The 17,439-nt window shown below is 28.8% G+C and overlaps 1 protein-coding gene across 1 annotated transcript in view; it reads left to right on the top strand.

The window, feature by feature from the left end:
* Positions 1 to 17,439, top strand: part of LOC105623980 (band 7 protein AGAP004871) — a 388,611-nt gene that overhangs the window by 188,402 nt on the left and 182,770 nt on the right. The gene's annotated exons all lie outside the window — the stretch shown is intronic.

Genomic DNA, 17,439 nt, shown 5'->3' with positions numbered 1-17,439 from the left:
AAACCCGTTTAACCCGTTAACCCGTTTACCCGTTACCCGTTCCGTCCGTACGTACGACGACCTACTACTACTACTACTCCTCTCCTCCTCCTCCTCCTCTCCTCCTCCTCCTCCTCCTCTCTCTCTCTCTCTCTCTCTCTCTCTCTCTCTCTCTCTCTCTCTCTCTGTAATTGAAAAAGTTATTATCGTGCAGCTTATATCGTGAAACTTAGCATCGATTTTATTATAATACATTATATATAATATACATTATAATTATGAACCTGATCGTCTTTCCGCATAAGGTGCTAGCTTATCCGAATGTACTATTTTTATATTTGTTCGACTTGCGAATACAGTATACAATGTCGTTTAATTTCTTAACTACACAATATGGACCTTCCCAATTGCTCTGTAACTTTGGAGTTCTTTCTTTTTTTTCTCCGAAGATTATACAGCCAAACCTTCTGCCCTTTTTTGAAATGAATTTGTCTGGCCCTTTGATCATATCAGGATTTTGTTTGTGAAGATATCAACTCTTTTCCTTACATTTTCATGGATCTCTCCTAATTTCCTTTCCTAAACAGGTTTTAAGAGAATCAATCTCTTCAGTTTCAGGAAAACTGTACGTAATAAATCGACGGTCAAAATAAACAAAGATCTTGAGCGAAGTACAGCTTTGCTGGGGTCATTTCCGTAGCTTCATGCTTGGCAGTACACCAACAGATACACAGGGTCCCAATCCTCCTAATTCTCGGAAACGAATTTCAATCAAAAAGTCCAAAGCGAAATTCAAACCAAATAATCCAAGATGATACTATGATGTTTCACTTGCCCGTCCGATTATGGATGCAGAGCGATTGTTCTCATTTTCTTGATTCCTAGTATGCGTGATAGTTAGCGGAAGACTCTCGACTCAAAATTTCTTCCCTGATTGATGTGAACTTCTAGAGGAACTCCATGCCTGAAAAATAATTTGGTTTAAGAATGTTTCCGCAATAGTTTTGGATCTAACATTCTTTAAAGGAAAAACTTGTATCCTTACTTTAATAAAACAACAACGACTAGTAAATACTTATTGCCGAAAGAAGTTTCTGGTAGAGGTCCATGTATCCATCTGGACTGTTTCGAATGAAGCGCCAACGTTATATCTGCAAAGGAGATTTCTTTTTTCCGGGTAGACCTCTCCTTGCTACACATCGTTTAATAGAACCGCTTCTGTACCTTATTTTATTGACATTGAAATGCTTCCCAGTAGGAGAATTATGTATCTCCTCCAGGATCTGACTCACCCTCTAGGTACAGTTAATTGAAAAACGCGCCCTCTAGGTACAGTTAATTGAAAAACCATCTTTTTCAAATTAGGAGCCTCTCATCTCTTGAACAGAACCGCCTCTGACCTCGAGAGAGTCCTAGTAGGACCAATAAATACCTTTGATCGCGCTGCCACTTCTTGCCGACGTTGCTTTCCTTTTTGGGCGTCTCCTTTTTGGATAGAAATAATGAAATGCATGGATCTTCCAATTACTCTCTTCACCATTCTTTCTTCTTCAAAATTTTCTTCAACTAAAACTATCTGTCTAACAGAATTTTTTGTTTTGCGGCGTCTTTCAGCTCTACATTAGCGCAATAACGACACTCGCGCACGGTCGCCTCGATAATCCGTCCGCGTTTTTATATGAAAGACCTTTACGATATATGATTTCGAAATCATATTCCTGTAGTTCTTTCCATCTAGTGCGCTAATTGGCCTTCTAGGTCTTTAAAAGATAATTATATCGTCGAGATAAACTAAACAAATTTTATAAAGAAGTTTTCTTAAAATCTTTCATTACTCTTTCAAATGTTGCAGGAGCATTACATAAACCAAAAGGCATAACTCTAAATTGTCATAAACCGTTACTGAAAATGTTTTCTCTCTATTTTCCGGACTTTTATTTGCCAATATCCGCTTTTTAAATCTAAAATAGTGAACCAAACGTTACTTACCTGCTAATTGATCGAGGATATCGACTATCCTGAATAATGGGTAGAAATCATTGATGGTTATTGCATTTATCTTGCGATAGTCCACATAAAACTTTATTATCCTTTTTTTAAACTAAACATAAGTTATGTCCATGTGGGCTATTAGATTCCTTAATAATCCTCCTTGATCTTTCATTTCTGAAATAATTTTATTCATATAAGAAATCAAACTAATCAAGACTCCTTATAAATCAAAGAACATTGGAAAGAATACAGACAGTAGGTCAAGCGCAGAAGATAAATAATATCGCACAAATAATATACCTACGGAAGTGTGAAACTTCTTTATTCATTGAAACGCGCTTACATGTTTCAACTCACTTTTGAGCCTTCCTCAGAGACAACATAAACTAACATATACGATTATAAAAACTGTGAATAATATTATCCTGTCATGGTGAGCTCTCTTACATCGAGAATTTAAATGTCGGAATTAAAACCAAAAAGAGTGAAAGAAAAAGGAAAGAAAAAAAGATTAGGAAATATCATAAAATAGAATATGGAGAACTAATTAATCAAACAATTTTAAGATTATAATTAATTATATATAATTAATTATAATTAATTATCCAGCAAATATAAGAGCGCTCATCATGTTCAGAGCATCATATTGCAAACATTATTATAAAAATAATTCAAGAACCGGCTCCTGATAATGTTGGCCAATATCAGACACAGTGAGTCACTTTTTGTTTTTAGCTAGTAATTTTCCGAGATAAATGAAAAAATGTAACATTAATCACTCAGTTACATTAATCACTTGAATCAGTCGTTCATACGCAGTAATGAATCTTTCTGATGTGTTTATCGATTACTTTCCAACTTTCTTGTTTTTGAAATTGATTAACGCTTTCATTTTACATAACAATATGTTTAGAATAATTGCAATAAAAACCAGCGTTGGCTTGAATGCTTTCATTTATATTTAATTAATTTTTCAATGTAAATTGAAAAATTATTAGGTGTGGGAAAAAGTTTGTGACGTTTTTCCCGTTAAATGGCATTAAAAAAACGCCACGAACTTTTTCCCAAACCTAATATTTGTATATATATCACCTATTAAATGATAATTTAGAAAGAATTTGCGCATTACTTGCGTACCACTTGACTCCATATTAGCCCCTTTATAATTAATTTTTATATGCAACTATAAGGAATTCAATTATTTAATTAATTTTAGTATATTGTATTACTTTTTTATAAAAATGTTATTATTTGTTATCACTGAGGAAGACTTTATAAGTCGAAACGTTTGAATTTTATATTATTACACTTATGTATTAAAGTAAATTTCATCTTATAAATTAACTGTAATCGCTCGTTAAAAAGCTTTGATCAAATATATTTAATGGAAATATACCTTATTAATCTCAATAATCCATTAAAATTGAAGATATACACTTAAAAATATTCCGGGATATTTTATTTTCGGTAACTATTTACATTTAGGCACAGTATTATAGATTTTGTAATAATTGATACATTACCATGAATGGATTACATGGACAGATCAAAAGTTAATCCATGGCACATTGTGTGAAACAAATGGATATGGCAATTATGACTGTAAGAAATGTTTCCAGTAATAAAACATAAAACAGTTCTGTGTGTAATTATTTTCTGTTTCTTTATAAAAATTTATATTATAGTTTATATTATATTTTAGTTAAATAAAGTGTATATTATATTTTATTATTTTACGTAGACAATTTTATGTGTTACGCGCAATTGCTATCTGAATATTTATTGTGTTTCATAATTTTTTCGATTATTATATATAAAATATGTATTGTTTAATTTATAAATTTTAAAATTTGTATACGTAAATATAAGATTCAAATAAATACAAATTAAAAGCTTTTAAAGCCTAGCTGATTGATGAGGATTAAAATTCAAATATAAAATTTGACATAAATCAATTAGCTAGACTCTATAATAGCTCTATAACAGCTCTTAATTTGTATTTATTTGAATTTTATTTAATACAACTATTGTAATATATTATTGTATTATAATAAATATAAAAATTCTTCCAAGAATAACTTTAAAAAAACATTATATTTTAAGTAAACATATTTTTTACTTACATTATATTTTATTACATTACAACATTATTTTACAACATTATATTTTATTATTTGATCCAATACTTTGAAATGTTTAATGTTCGATTTTGATGATCTAGTGATGGATAACTGGTGGCAACGTAATCTAGTACTCATAAAAAAAAATAATAGTAAATTTTCATTCTAATCTCACAAGGTGAATAAATTTTTTCTCAAAAATAATATCTTAAAATAAAAAATTTTCGAAAGTATATATACAATTATGTACTTTCATGCAATTATGTATAATTTGTTTTTTGACGTAAAAATAGAATTGTTATAAATTAATTAACTTAGGAGCCATTGATGACATACTTATCCTATGTTTCTAAACAAAATTGATAATTCCATTGATAGAATAAAGCTTTCAGAATCCGCTTTTTTAATTGACAATGATTTTTAACAGAATTATGAGCAATTAAAGTCAAAATGTTTCTTTCATTTAATCCTCAGTAACAAACAATCTTAGAAACGCTTAAAATAAAAAAAACGATTTTGTAGTAAAGATTTTAAATTAGGAAGTTGAAAATTTTTTAGGATACATGACAACTCCACAAAGTGACAAGAAAAGTTTCAATTTTATCCACCTTTTTATGTATTCTAGTTTTCTATATGCAAAATATGTTTATGTATATGGAAAAATTATTCAACTTAAAAACAGTTCTTTTAAAGTAGATTTTTAGTCTTAATTTATCTTTTACTCCTTTTTACTCTTCTTTTAAAGACCTCATACAATCTTATGGAATTGGCTAAATTTTGGATATGTTGTTCTCATCATTACAAATGTTCTCATGACAAATGTCTCCATGGACCAATCTCCTTTTGATGACTAGTGTTTTTATGACTAGTGTTTGCGTTACACGTCTCGAGGGTTCATTTTTAAAACATTGTGTTTTCGTTGATTATTGATATTACATTATTATTCAAAGATATACAGGGTGTCCCTAAAAAATGGCATCACCCATCATGAGCAGGTAGAGCGGACCGAATTGAGTTAAAAAATCTTTTACTATTTTGCAATTTGTATAACAGTTAATCAATTACTGAATGTATCAATCGCACGACGCGCGGACCGTGGGCAAGGATGGCTTAGCAGGCGCACCGTTATGACACTCTCCTGCCAGACCATCCCCGCTTCCCGCGGCTCGCACACCATGCAAGCACCAAGCTCGGTGAGCTATACATTCGAATATAGTAGATCGGGCGGACATGCGTATTCGGCTATCTTTAAACATTAATATCTTGTTAACTACTGTGCAAAAATGTACAAAACTTTTCGGTTCAGTTAGGTCCTCTCTATCTATTATGAGACAATATTTCATACCAAGATTCAATGCATGACAAAGGCAATTCATTGAATGATTGAAATTAATTAATTGAAATAAACTACATATTACGTATATCTTTTTTCATTATATATTCATTTCATTCGTTTTTTCTAATAAAGAATTTTTTATCATTAAATTGAAGCATTTGATTTGAAGATTTCAAAATACAAAGTGATATATTTTAAAACTTATAAAAAAATTTTTTTATCCTTAAAAATGTTTTCTAATACAATTAAATGCAATTGTATTTTGTTCTGAGTGAACAGATATTATATATAATTTTAAGAGAGTAACGATCATTTAAACGTTTGGAATCTTGCTAAAATCGATCTTGATCTCAAAATTTGATCATTTTTTCATATTCATTGATCTAGCTGCATTTCTTAAGGCATATATTATAGAGCTAAATGAATTATTGCATCGTGTTCAGCGACTAAAAAAACATATAATACTACGTATAAGATTTGAATTAAGTCATTTTTGCATCAAATCAAACTTGTATTAAAGAAAATCGAAACTTTAATTTAAAAATCATTCTCTAAGCGACCTGTAAATTTTAATATTAAAAAAAAATTTAGAGGTTCTTTTGGCATGAAATTTTGAAGCCAATTAAAACAAATTTTTTTTTCTTTGTCAGTTTAATATTTACATGTACATACATACATACGAACATAAAGATTTTATAATAATTGCCTAAATCGTGTAAGTGTTCTGTTTTTACAATTCTGAGTGTTAGTGTAGGTATTTGTATGAGTGTGCGTGAATTAAGGGGAGATGGGATGTACGGAGCGGATTACATTTTTTAATGACGTGAAAATTGTTCTATTATCTTTAAGAAGGACCGAGGAGTAACAGGAAATTCGGATTTTTAATTGGAGAATAGAAGGAGAAAAGGAACTCAAATTCAAAGAAATTGTTTGATGGAATTAGTCGGATGTTTGAAAGTAGGATTGTAATCCATTTTTACCACTGCAAATAATCAAGGAAAAAAAAAGGAATTAGGGGGATGACATAACTTTAGGAATCTCTATATATATATCTCTATATATATAATCTATATATATATATATATATATATATGTATATATGTATATATGTATATATGTATATATGTATATATATGTATATAGGAAAAGAAAGAGAGGGAAAAGGAAGCGAGTAAGCATAGATGGTCAAATAAATTTAAATTAAATTATAACAAAAAAATTGTTTCTTACTGTTTCGTTGAAAGAAGTTGACAGAAGTCTTCAGTTCTGAAACTCTGGATGTCCAGAACTTCTTGGTGAAGTCTTAGGATAGTGTCTAAGAAAACAGTCTTGGAAAACGAACTTAGCGAGTTCATTAACGCGAAAAATTCGCATTTTACAATAAATGTTACCCCATTGACTGATCAAATTACGACAACTAGATTCGTGGAGGACTATGCCTTTCTTTGTTTTTGATAATTGAATTAGCGTCTTCTGGGAATAAAATTAGGTGAAAGAATTCGATTGGAAGTTTTAATTGGTTTTATATAGATCCGGATGCGCTCAAGCAGCATCAAACTCTGATAATAAAAAATTCTGTAAGAGATTTATTGGACAACGATTGACCTTCTAGTCCTGCGATTTGGCTATTTCAGAAACTTATCAGTTAAATTTGTCAACTAAAAAAATTGAATTTTAATCATTTGAGTATAATTATCAATATTTAATTTGTTGTGTTATTTAAAAAAATTGTTATCTAATTATGCAGAAAAAATAATTCATGGCAAATTTTCCACGAGAACAGAGAGAATTGCGGAAACCTAATAAATAAATTTTAAGATCTCAGATTGAGATCTTAAAATTTATCAGATTGTAAACAATTATCTTCAAAGTATCAGAAAAATTAAAAAGGTTGTAAAAAGACAGAAACTGTTTCGATACAAAAAGTATAAAGATTCATGTTTTAAAATAAATCATTTTTTCATCGTTATGATTGTCGCACATGCTGCAATAATTCGTTGCTTCATATTTTCTAGTGAGGTTGGCACTTCTTAATAACAATGTTTTTCTCGTAAAAAAAGTTAGCGATATTAGGTCAGGTGAATGAGTTGACCATGAAATCGGTCCATCGCGTTTTATCCATGAATTTGGGAAGATTTCTTTAAGTGTAGCTCTTGCTCTACGTTCGTAATGTGCGGGGGCATCCATTTTATATACCACATTATTCAATGAATATTTCAATTGTATTTCTTTTAATAAAATTCTGAGATCGTTGCGTATAAAGTTATTATACTTTATGTTATTATGTTATTATGTTACTAAGTGTGTTGTTGATGAAATATGGTCCGATGGATTAATTTGTTGTTTATGATATCGCACCGAACATTTACCGAACATTGTCATGATATTTTAACCAGTGCGGATTCTCATTCAGTAATGCACAGTATGCAAGTTTACATAATTAGTAAAGCTTGCTTCATCGGTGAATAATATTATATAGTGAATAATATTATATAATATATAATGAAAAAAAAATCATTGTTAAAATACATTTGATGTTGCATCTATTGACTGAATGTAACATGATTTTCAAAATCCGTACTGTGTAAATCTTTGTGAAGATTAATACGATACGGATAGAATTTATGTTGAGCAAGAATTCGTAATATGTTTTTTTTATTAATGCTTGACTCACGTTTTATCTTGAACTAATCTAAGGATTAGCATTCATTATTTCAAACACATTTCGTTGTCTTTACGTCACTTTTTTTTCAACAAATTTTTATGTAGTCAAGCTTTCGGTTTTTCTTAATTTTTTACAAATTCGTTGAAACATACAATGTGAAGAATGCATCCGATTTGGATATCGTTCAACAATGTTTATTGAATTTTGCTGAGCTTTTTCTGATAAATGAAGAGCATTCTACTTGTTCAGCAAATGAAAATTTCGTTTTTACTTAATATTAACTTGTCATCAAGATCACAGGAGAGGCTGTATTACATGAAGTGACCTTCTGAAAGATCTATATAAACTTATAAGGGATTCGTTGAAATTTGACTTTCATCGATTTTTAATGAGCTTTGGATATGTTGTAGAGCTTTGACTCATCGTCCCTTTTCTAAGTTTTTTTTTGTTCAGCACCTCCTTCGCGGATAAACTGATAAATTGGGTAATCAAACTATCTCTAAATAAAGCAACAAAAAAAACAGAAACAAATAAAAAATATTACTTACACAACGGTGATCCGCGCGCGACACGAAATCATGCACGAACGTCCGCGTTCTCTTAAAGAACCTGAAAAAACATACATAAAAAGATGCATTTATAATACTTTGATCATTCTGAATAAGAAAACATTAGCCGAAAGATTGCACATAATAAAAAAACAAATCTTATATATCATACAATTTAAATCAATATGGAAGGTTGATTGACATTTGATTCTTATAAAAATGCATAACTATAACATTTATATAATCAAGTGAATATTTAAGTATTTGTTTAGAAAAAAAATTAGGGGATTAAATTTCTCTGGCGTATCCACTTGCTCCTCAATGCCTTTCCCCCCCCCCCCCATTGGCCACTTATACTAGTATGCTTGGATCTTCTAGCTAGCGCTTACCGGGGAGTGATGACGCTGGTAATTTATGTTGTACAGGATGAAAAAATATTAAATTCATATGTTTTTTTGCTTATATCGAGATTTAGGGAGTGAAACACTCCCTTGAAAATAATGGATTGTATCGTTTTTTTTAAATGTCTTTTAAACTGTGAAGTATATCCAAAAATGTTTTATATAACAGTTGTATAATTCCTTATAATTATACAACTTATTCCCTCCTCTTTATAATGGCATAAAAGACATGTTACAAAAGTTAATTTTGCAACAAATTGTTACAAATTATTAAAAATTGATTGTAGAGAAATTCTGATTACACCAATCAATTGTTCGCGAAAAATTACTAAAGGAGCATGCTTAAATTTTTTTACGTTTTATGCAAAAAAAAATAAATAAATTGTGAAAAGTCATTTTTGTCCATGCCTAGATCACCAAAGGTAACAAAAAAAATGACAATTGTAATAAATAGGACCATGAAAAAATATTTCTGACGTTAAAAGTACATTGCAAAAATTAATTTTACAATTAATTATTGTAAATAAATAATTTTTACATAAACAAAGAACAATTTAAGAAAGAGTTATACATGTTTCTTTAATAATTTTTTTCATACAATCGATTGATCACTTTTTCTCTATTTTTAATTATTTATTATTTTAATATTACTTTTAGCTTATTTATAACAATTTGTTGCAAAATTTATTTTTTACAGTAACTACAACTTATCTTTTATACTGTTGTACGAAACGTAAGAAATTAGATAACTTTTATATAAAACATTTTTTATATACATTATAGTTTAAAAAATATTTTTAAAAAACAATAAAATCTATTATTTTCAAAGAGATGTTTTACCCTCTAAATCTCAAGATACGCAAAAAAATGAGTTTGATAAATAAAATATAGAATTTATAAACGTAATTCATTATCCTTTTAGGATAATATTATAAATTGATAATCAATTTAATAACTTGATGCTCAATTGCATCACTTTTAAGAAAATCTTATTGTTAATGTATTGGAAATTTATAAATAAAATTTATTGTGAAAAATATTAATTTACTTAAAGAAAATAAGGAATGGGTATTTACCGGAAGAAATTATGAACATCTGTTGAAGCAGCAATTAACTGACTATAAAGAACAAGCCGTGAAATACTGGAAAAGCGACAAACTAAACTAAGATCGCTTGAAGGAGTTAAACGAAAGTTATATTGACAACAATTACAATGACCAAATGGGAGGATCAAATCGATTAAGATGGTAACAGATCTGAAAAATTAAAATGGATCTCTGAATACATTGAGCTGTTTTAACTCTTCATGATCACTTTTCAAAAAAACCACATGGTTATTCTGGATTAAATAAAGTAACTAGAATGATCCGATTCGATCTTTAAAGTGTTACCAAATCGATAATATTAGTTGTAATGATTTAAAAAAAATATACTATAATTTCATCCTTTAATAAAATAAAGGCGTTTTAATGAAAAATTTAATTTTAACACTAAAAAAAATCGTAAATATGTTAAGTTCGGAAAAATATGCTTTTTACTTTAATCATAATTTTTTAAATTTGTAATATTTTCAAATGTAGTTTTAGCCCAATACTCTTAACATAATGTACTTAAAAAAAAATAGTATGATTACAAGCGATTCAAAAAAGATATTTATTTTGAAGGAAGAGGATGGTCATCTTTTAGATATAAAGAAAATGTTAAATTCAGATTAAAAAAATCATTTATTATTGGTTTAAGTTATTATTAATGTAAACATTATTTTTATTATTATTAATACTGGAGACAAATATAAATGAAAAACGTAAAATGCAAAAAATACATAGACGTTACTCTTTGCTACAGCAATATCTCAGTATACAAATAGAGTTGCTCTCTAAATCTGAATTAATGAATAATCACCAATTCAGTGCCAAATATGCCATTGTTAATTAATTAATGAAATGTGGTATTCCTAATCTATAGCAAATCTTACTTCAGTGTATAAATGTAGCGCTTTCAACGTACATGGTATTGTAAGATTGGAATTAGAACGTGCAAATATCGATATTTTAATATATATATATATAATGCTCAAACCTATTTTCTTTTATAGTTAAATTTCACTGATTATCCACTGCCAAATGTGCTAATATGAATGCTGAAATGACTGATGCTAATATGAATGATGAAAAAACAATTCAATACTATAACAATAAATATGCCATTATCCACTAATTTATACTCAGAGAGTGTGTTTATTATACATTGGTTGTAGACATCGGTTAGACATTCTTTCCTGAACGTTTCTTTTATTATTACTTGAAGAACACAAGCCACATCTTGTTTATTTTTGTGATTTAATGCAAAAATATAAATCATAAATTTATTAACTAAAACGACACAATGATCACACTTGCTGACATTTTGATTCGAGAAAAAAATATTTTTTGCGCGAATGGCTGCTAGACTATGATGGAAAGGATTGACATGGTGTGCTCAGTTTGGGCAAACCCCTTTTGCGAATCGAAGTATCGTTCGTAGATCCAGATTTGCCAACTGCAAAGAAATAAATGATGTTGCTAGAACTGATCTCTGTGCATCTTTATTAGATCCCGTTATATGTCTTTTTCTCTCTTTGTTTCAAAACATGGAGCAACATCAATTGTCAAACGTGATTTTAAGAGTTTATTAAGGAGGAGACTGGATCAAAGGGAACAAAAAATTCTTATACTATTTTGAGATACTCGCTATAGTTTTCGAAAAGGAAATGTCTAAGCCAATATGCGATTAAGCCGCGCCGCGTGAATTCGTAGGACGGCCCACTCGAGCGACGGCGGCGCGCAGGGAGAGGGAAATAGCGCTTCGTTGCCTAGCACAGCCTGGCACAGCATGGCGATTCTATGTGTTTCGCCGCATCGCGCCTACAATATCCAAAAATGTTATTTTAGCTGAAGTTTTCCTTATACATTTCTTATCATTATAAATCGCGTTATTAGCACGATTAAATACTTTTATTATAAAAAATTATTTATTTATTATAAAAAAGTTTTTTTTATTATAGTTCTAAAATACTTTTGAAGCCATTCTATTTTCATTCTTGAAAATTTTTTTCTCTTTCTTATAGTTCCGACATTCGCTTCGAAAGAGAAACATCGATTTTTCCAATGATATTCGCTACAAAAGAGAAAAATCAATTTTTTTCCAAGGATTTTTTTTCACTCTTTAAAAGCGTATGGGCACGTATAAAAAAATACGTGTCGCTTATTTTAATCTGAAGAATAACATACTGCTCATTAAAATCGGAGAGGAGCAGTTGAGTCCTTTTCCTTGTAAGTTACAGATTTTTTTAATGTAATGAACATAGGCATTAAATTTGATGGATAGTTTAATGAAAATAAACTAAAACACTCAATTTTCAATTAGTGTTTTTCAATACATTTAAGTTTCCAGTTACTACAAACTTAAACATCTCATTAACGTATACATAAATAATCTTTTTAGTGACAGAAAATTTAAATGTTATTCATCAGTGAACATTAAAGATTAATAAAATTTAAGAATGTTTCTAATGTACAATTAAACTTGTTAAACGGTAAGAAATATGTGAAAAAAATCTCAGTCAAATGCGTACATGGAATAATATATCTGGATTTACAATGTAGCGACTATCTACGTGAGCTTATACTATAATTTCAGTGTACATGCATTAACATGTCAAAAAATAAAATTCCAACTAAATATAGCATAAAACGACGTGACAAAGTGTGTCTCGAAGCGTAATTAAATAGAAATATCGTATAATAAAGCAAGGTATCGATCAGCATACACTTTGCGTAATGCTCTAATTAATTACATCGCTTAACATATCTATAATTGTGTTAAACCGTATTTAATCGTACTAAATAACGCGATTTATAATGATAAGAAATGTATAAGGAAAACTTCAGCTAAAATAACATTTTTGGATAATGTAGGCGCGATGCGGCGAAACACATAGAACCGCCATGCCAGGCTGTGCTTGGCAACGAAGCGCTACTTTCCTCTCCCTGCACGCCGCCGCCGCCGCCGCCGCTCGAGTGAGCCGTCCTACGAATTCGCGCGGCTTAATCGCATTGGCTTAGATTCTTTTTCTAATTCGAAAACTATAGCGAGTATCAAAATAATATAAGAATTTTTTGTTCCCTTTGATCCATTCTCTACCTCCAATGTGGCTCGGACTCATCTTATGAGACACCTTGTATATATATATATATATATATGTTGGTATAAATATTATTGATATAAATTGTACTTATTTATTTATTTATTTATGTATTGATTTGTTCATTTATTCAGAAAAAATGTTTTATATATAATTGTATATATGTTGACAATATAATTACAATATGATTATATAAAATATGTTTATATATACATAAAATATGTTTGTATATACAATTATAGAAATTATACAAATCTTATTATACAATATTTTATAATTTACATATTTAAAAAATTCTGAATTTTTATAATTTCTGTATCATTTTATAATTGTTCAGAAAATATTTCAAATTTTTTTACGAATCTTACGTACAATATTTCAGAATTCATATATACAGGGCTCCAAATTTTAATCCCACCTCTCCTGAGCAAGTATAGCAGAACACTAAATTAAGTCGAAAAGTCTTCTACCATTTTACAATACTCGGAATAGTTAACGAGATATTAACGTTTAAAGATAACCGCATGACTTAATATTGCCGAAGGTATGGCTCACCGATCGCATGGCGCACAGATCGCGAAGAGCGGGGATAGCCTAGCAGGCGCATCTTGTATATGAAACATTCTATAAAAAAATATTTTGAGTATATATTTCTGAAATGTTTTTCAATTTTTATCATAGCCTCCTACTCACTCCAACAAATATATTAAAATGAATAGAAACTAAGGTACGAGCATGCAACATAAACAAACGTTAGTATTACTAAGTAATACATGATAAAAAGAGAACGAACCTAAATGATGTGTGCAATGAAGACAACAACTAAGGTTGGCTAAACTGCGAATGATTACTATGTAAGAGAGAGGGCAGAGAATTAAAGAGAAATGCTTGCAAATTGAGCACATTATGTAATCCTTCCACCATGCTGCTAGACGCATACTAATACAGTCCGATTAAAAAGCTAAGCATCTCTATCGATAATTGAAACTCTTCAAACTTTCACTCTAGTAGATAAACAGGTAAGCGCCTTCCGAAGGCAGGTTTTATAACTTAGTGTGAAAAACCATGTCCGGATCATTTTGACTCAGAAAGACCACGAAGCACTTAAAAGAGTAATAATTATACATGACGTAGACATCGTTCGATAAGCTTCTCGGATACAAAAAGAAGAATAGTTTCAGGATTTAAAACCTCAGAAACTTGGATAAAATATATGAATTTGTATTTTTATGAACTACATTAATAAAAATATGCTACTATATTTAAAAAAAATCGCGATGACCTTGAAATCTCAAAAACTATGACCTTGAGAGAAATTTTTTACTCATCATAATATATGAAATATTCCCTTCCAATCGAACAACTTTTCCCCTTTAATATTTTCTCATCAAAAACGACGGAGATATTTTAAATGATCAAGTTAGAGGAAACACTCTGTATATTATTTTTTTTACATATTATTCTGTATTGTATTTTTTCACATAATTACTATCAAAATTCATGCTTACTATATTTATATTTATTATTTATATTTTTTATGTTTACTATTTTTATATTTTATTAAATATAAATATTTTATATTTATTAAAGTATGTAAATACAACATGCAGAAATGTAATAAATATAATTATAAATGTTATAATTTCACGATTAAATTTATCAAAAAAAATTTATCAAAAAAAAAAGGCGATAACATCGTGCACTTTAGATAGTATATGAGATCATTGTTATAAACAAATTATTAAAAAGTATTGTAGAAAAATAGACTATATTAATCGATTGTATTGGAAAAATTATTAAACAAACATGTATAACTCTTTCTTAAATTGTTCTTTGTTTGTGTATAAATTATTTGTTCATAACAATTAATTGCAAAATTGATTTTTACAATGTACTTTTAACATCAAAAATATTTTTTCATGCTTCAGTCCTATTTACAATTGTCATTTTTTAGCTACCCTTAGTAATCTAGGCATGGATAGAAACGATTTTTCATAATTTATTTATTTTTAAAATTAGCAAACTTTAAAAGTTCAAACTGACAATAATAAATTCTAATAAGGGGTAAATGAGTCAAGCGTTAAAGCATTTGCACGTTAAACGATGCAAAAAAATTTTTTTTTTGTTACAATCACTAAAATTCTTCCAAACGTTTCGGTTCACAACGGAATCATCTTCAGTGGATACATAACTTACATTAATATCTGTTCTTATATTATTTGTGTTCTTATATTTTTTTTTTCGTATATTACACGTCATTAGATAACATAAAAAACATGTCGCAATCATCTCAGCACGCATTCATAGTGGTAATTTCCATCAAATCAAGTGCATATTTTTATGCCATTATGGTAATACTGGTTTCAATCTCGAGAAACGATGGGCGAAGAGAACAGGAAGAACGCTTACATGTCAATAGATAACTCGATACATTCGTGATCTATATTATTACGAATGTGCACTTGATTTGATGGAAATTATCCATCAATTATCATTCCAAATACGTGCTGAGGTGAATTGATTGCGACATGTTTTTTATATTATCTAATGATGTGTAATATACGAAAGAAGATAAGAATAAGTGTAAGTTATGTATCCACTAAAAATAATTCCTTTGTGAACCAAAACTTTTGGAAGTATTTTAGTGATTGTAATAATATATTCTTTTGTAACCATGCTTGACTCATTTAGCCTTATTCGAATTTATTTTTTTTTTTATTATTATTTATTTTTTTTTGCATAAACTAATTTAAGCATTCTTCTTTAATAATTTTTCCCGTACAATCGATTGGTGTAATCAGAATTTCTCTACAATCAATTTTTAATAATTTGTTTGTAACAATTTGTTATAAAATTGATTTTTGCAACATGTCTTTTATGTCATTATATAGAGCATATGAAGCTATACAATTTTTATATAAAATATTTTTGATTTAAAAGATATTTAAAAAACGATATAATCCATTATTTTCAAAAGGGTTTCACTCCTTAAACCTTGAGATAAGCAAAAAAATATGGGTTTAAAATTTTTTTATGCTCTACAACATATCCAAAACTCATTAAAATGAATTCCGACTGTTTCTTTGTATAATAAGACTAATTTGTTTTTACTCGAAGTTTCACAAATCTCTTCAGACTTATAGAATTCATAGTAAGAAATGTAAATATTCACATTTTTTTTATTATAAGCGAATATAAGGATATTGTACACCAGGAAGTGTCAACCGTGTCGAAAAATATGAAATAACGAATTATCGCAGTATGTGCGACAATCAATCCGGAAATGTTATTATAAGAAGTGTTTCAAGAATTCAACAATTGCAGTATTGCATTGATGTAAACAGATATTACTTCTATTTTATTTCTTTATTTATTTCTTTATTTCTTTATTACACTAATTGTAAAGTTAAAAAATTACAGTATGCCATTTAAAAAAAATGGAGATGACTTTGAAATCGCCTCCAAAGCGCCTCCATCTAAAAAAATTCTTATCAACACATATTATGGTCATCTTGATACCGTATAAATTATTAACTTTTGTAATTATAGTATTTTCATATTTCTAAAAATAGCGGAAATATTCAAGGTGGACAAAGTTATTGTATATGTACACATGCGTGCGTGCGTGCGTATATACGAGTATGTATACATTTATTACATACTTTTTCAATAATGAATATGCAAGGTTTACGAAACGTTGGCGTTCTAAGAACGGATCTGGGTCCGCAGGAAACCCACAAAACGCATTATCTTTAGAAAGCACCTATGGAAGCTTCAAGAATATTAATACATAATATTAATGATATATAATAACATTAATAAGGGAAAACTAATTTTTTGAGAACAAATCTTTCAGAACGTGTAGCATAAAAACTAGTCATAAGAGAAAATTAGTCTCGTACGGAGATATTTGTTCAGAAGGATGAGAGAATTACAACATAAAATTTAGTCAATTCGACCAGAAAATCAAATAAGATTGGTACGAGATTTTTTAAATTTTGTTCTTTTTTAACAAAGCCACAATTTCTTGAATTTTGACCTTTATAATGCTATGAACTTTTGTTTCAATTTAATATATAATATTAAAAAAAGATATATATATATATATATATATATATATATAAAGATATATATATATATATATATATATATATATATATGTGTGTGTGTTATTATATTATTATATATATATATATATTATTAGTTAGGTTTGTA

The sequence above is a fragment of the Atta cephalotes genome (genome assembly GCF_000143395.1).
Source record: "Atta cephalotes unplaced genomic scaffold scaffold00002, whole genome shotgun sequence".
Lineage (NCBI taxonomy): Eukaryota > Metazoa > Arthropoda > Insecta > Hymenoptera > Formicidae > Atta > Atta cephalotes.
This window is presented reverse-complemented; position numbering and strand designations above follow the sequence as displayed.